The sequence below is a fragment of the Mustela erminea genome, chromosome 2, assembly GCF_009829155.1.
Source record: "Mustela erminea isolate mMusErm1 chromosome 2, mMusErm1.Pri, whole genome shotgun sequence".
NCBI lineage: Eukaryota > Metazoa > Chordata > Mammalia > Carnivora > Mustelidae > Mustela > Mustela erminea.
Window position 1 is genome coordinate 130,535,661 of NC_045615.1, and position 4,479 is coordinate 130,540,139.

The following is a 4,479-nucleotide window of genomic DNA, read 5'->3' on the forward strand; positions in this document are numbered from 1 at the left end:
CATTTGGGAAATTTTCAGCTATTGGTTATTTCTTCAAGTAAATTTTCTGCACACCTTTTCTTTCCCTCCTTCTGGGATCCCTATAATTTGCATGTTATATGCTTGATGGTGTTGCTGAGTTTCTTTAGTACATTTTCATTTTTTAGTATTATTTTCTCTCTCCTGTTTAACTCAATTATTTTATTCTATCCTCCTGGTTGCTGATCTGTTCTTCTTCTTCCTGTAGTCTATTTATCCTCTCTGGTGTATTCTTGATGATTTTTTTTTTTTTTTAAATTTCAGAAAGAGAGAAAGCATGCTCACAAGCATGAGTGGTGGGGAGTGGGAGAGGGAGAAGCAGACTCCCTATTGAGCAGAGAGCCCCATGTGGGACTCGAACCTAGGACCCTGGGATCATGACCTGAGCCGAAGGCAGATGCTTAACCAACTGAGCCACCCAGGGAACCCCTCCTCCTTTTTTCCCCATATTTTTCTTATCTTTCTTTCTTTTTTTTTTTAAAGTAATTTCTGCACCCAAGGTGAGCCTCAAACTCATGACCCTGAGATCAAGAGTCATATGCTCTACCAACTGAGCCAGACTGGTGCCCTCTAGTGTATTTTAAATTTTAGTTATTGAGTTCTTCATATCTGATTTTTAAAAAATGTTTTCTCTTTGTTGATGATGTCATTGAGGCCTTCCACTTTTTTTTCCCCCCTAGTACAGTGAGTATCTTTATGAGCATTTCTTTAAATTACCTGCTAGGCATATTACTTATCTCCATTTCTTTTAGCTCTCATGGTGATTTTGCCTGTTTTTTCATTTGGAACATAGTCCTCTCTTTCCTCATTTTGTCTAGCTCTTTGTTTCTCTGTGTTAGGAAAGTCAGATAGAGCTCCTGCTCTTGAAAGTAGTGGCCTTATGAAGAGAGAGAGATCCTCTCATGCCCTATAGTGCATTATCTCTGCTGCTTCAAGGGTTTCTCCTGCGTGTGTCAGATGTATACCGCTAGTGTGGCTGCACTGCATTTGCCTCAGTCAGATTGTCTGCAATGGCTGTCTTTGCTTATTGTGAGCAGGGTTTGGTCCCTCTGTTGTTAGTAACTTGAGTTGAATGAGATCAGGCAGTTTCCAGAGCTGCAGTAGCACCAAACTGCAGGGCACTCTTCCTGTATTGGTCCTTGAAAAGCTTTTGTTGGTGGGTGGGGTTTGCAGTCAGAACAGGTGTTTGCTCCCAGCCCCCTGCTGTGGCCACAGTCTGACTGGTATGGGTGATTATCTGCCCCTCTCCCTGGGGAGGGAGTCACTTTGGAGTGGTCCTGGTCCCTGTTGGGGCTGCTTGCACATTGCAAGGCTTGTGGCACCACTTTGGATGGATAACTGCCAAGAGCATGTTGGGGGGCAGATTGGCAGGAGAATGTGGGGGTGGGGCATATGGTGCCAGCAACGTCCTTATCAGTCTGTTGCTACAGGAAGGGTCTTGCAGCTGCCTGGGAACGCTATATAGGCTGGGATGGAGGGGACACGACCTCAGGAGAGCATGGGGTGGGATGTGCTGTTAACAAGCTAGCTGGAGAGCGTTCATGCTGTGCTGATTCCTATGGTGTCCATGTGTCTAAGCGGGGTGTGTGTGACAAGGAAATGGTACCTGCCAGCTATGTTGTTCTTGGAGAAATCTCCCAAAGGTCCCTGTTCTCCAGCACTTGCTATGAGACAGGTAAATAAATGTTCCCGTATACCTCAGGCATTTCTCAAACTGCTGCTGCTTTGCTGTATCTCAGTGGGGTTGTTTGTTGTGGTGTCTCTTTAAGGGTGAAGACTCAGTTTTCTTTCACTCTCCTGTCTCTCCCAGAGCTGAACCCAGTGATAGAAAGTTCCAGGTGTCAAGCTGCACTGATTGTAATACCTCGAAGTTAGGCCCCTCTGGTTTTCAAAGCTAAATGTTATAGGGATTCGTCTTCCAGGTGTGGGTTTCTTGGGTACGGCATGCCTGATGTGGGGGGGTCTGTTTCTCTTCACTCTCCATGTTCGTGGAGTCCCTCCCTCTCACAGACAGACCTGTGGCTCCTGATTCTGTCTTAACTCTCCCTGCTCTCTTTGATGTGGCTTCTTATCTACATTTAGCTGTGTAGATTGTGCTCTGCCAGTCTTCAGGTCATTTTCTGGGTTATTTATACTCATGTGGGTGTTATCTAGGTGTATCTGTGGGATGAGGTGAGCTTAGGATCCTCCTACTCTGCCTTCTTCTCTGAGGTTTTTTGAGCCTTAAGTCTTCAAATTTATTAATGGTATTGTCAGAATCTTTATATAACATTCAAAAAAGACTCTACCCAGATTTGTCATCTGTCCTCACTCATAGATAAGCAAAGAACTCTATTTTAACTTTGAAAAGTATTGCATGAATCAAGAGATCAATAAATTATAGGAAAAGTCGTAAGCTTAAGTTTATGTATGTCAAAATTTCATATAAGTCCCGTGTCACAGTATAGTCCAGATATTGCAATATTGTTAGTATTCTTATTTTCAGGATTGTTTCTAGCAATTCCAACAGAGAACAATTCAAACACAGAACTCCCAAGTTGTCATAAAGAATGACGAAACTGATATAACTAAGGTAGTTTCTTTATCTAATTATTTTGGATCTAGGAATTCTGCCTAGAAAGTGAAGAAAGCTGTGAAGAGGGTGCTTACTACTAATCCACAGGTCATTTTCTTGAACCCGTCAAAGAATTGAAGTTACCAGATGGCCTGAAATCTACGCAAAGGTGCCTCAGACACAAGGGGAGTTTTCATCTATTCACAGGTGCTTTCATGTGGTTATTCGTCCACACTCACGGGGACTGCTGGGCACAGGTGGAGACCGGAGACAGCCTCTCTTGGTAGCGCAGGCCTGGGGAGGTGAGCACCTGCTGCTCTGTCAGAGACTCTTCTTCTCCATGTAACAAAGCTCATAGCTGCTGTCCCTGGGAGAGGAGGAGAAACTACTCTGGAACCAGATCATTAGAGGCTCCTACTGCTGGGAGAGGTCAGGATCACCAAGGAAGCCCCATCCCTCAGCTTTTTTTCTACCAGGGGATCCATTTTCTGGCGGGGCTTCTCTTCCTGGATTGCAACTGGCCATCTCACTCTGTCCTTACATGGCCTTTCCTCCATGTGTATAGCTGGAGAGAGAGTGCACAAGTGAGTTCTCCAATATCTTGTAAGGACAGGAACTCCTAAGAGAAGGAACTAATCAGTCATTGTGAATATGTTGGCCTTTTGTTTATACATGGTCTTTTGTATCTTTGGTTAGTAAAGTCAATTGTGGCCATGACCATGGTGGAGAAAATGGTTTCCAGACCTGCCTAGCCGAGAATCAGATTGACTCCAGCAACTAACCCTGTGAGGAGTGGAACTCACTGATGAGAAGGGTGCTTTGCCTGCAAATTCAGCTATTGTTAATAATGGTGTTTTTGACATGATGTGGGTTTTGACAGTCTGGTGCTTAAGTGGATGCTGCATTGTTTTGTGTAAAGATTTTTCAAGATATCTCATTTGTCTATTTTTTTCTTTTTTTAAAAAAATATTTATTTATTTGACAGACAGAGATCACAAGTAGGCAGAGAGGCAGGCAGAGAGAGAGAGGAAGAAGCAGGCTCCCTGCGGAGCAGAGAGCCCTACACGGAGCTCAATCCCAAGATCCTGAGATCATGATCCAAGCCGAAGGCAGAGGCTCAACCTCCTGAGCCACCCAGGCGCCCTATTTTTTTTTTTTTTCTTTTAAGTAATGTCTACTCCCAACGTGGGGCTTGGACTTAAGACCCGGAGATCAAGAGTTACATGCTGTACTGACTGAGCCAGCCAGGTGCCCCATGTCTCATTTATCTTAAACTTTATTGAGGTATAACTTAACATAAAATATAATTCTGTATTTTTTTAAAAAGATTTTTACTTAGTTATTTGACAGACAGAGATCACAAGTAGGCAGAGAGGCAGGCAGAGAGAGAGGGGGAAGCAGGCTCCTCGCCTGAGCAGGGAGCCTGAGGCGGGGCTCAATCCCATGACCCTGGGATCATGACCTGAACTGAAGGCAGAGGCCTTAACCTACTGAGCCACCCAGGTGCCTCCTAATTCGGTATTTTTTAGTAAATTTATTGAGTTGTGTGACAATCACTACAATCCAGTTTTAGAACATTTCCATCACTCTAGTAAGATCCCTTGAGCCCATTTACAGTTCATCCCTGCTCTTAGCCCTAGCCAACCACTAGTCTATATCTCTGTAGATTTGGCTTCTCTGGATATTTCATATACATGGAAGCATATGATATGTAGTTCTTTGTGTCTGGCATTTTTCTTTTTCTTTCTTTCTTTCTTTCTTTCTTTTTTTTTTTTTTTTAAGATTTTATTTATTTATTTGACAGAGAGAGACACAGCGAGAGAGGGAACACAAGCAGTGGGAGAGGGAGAAGCAGACTTCCCGCTGAGCAGGGAGACCAATCCCGGGCTCAATCCCAGGACCATGAG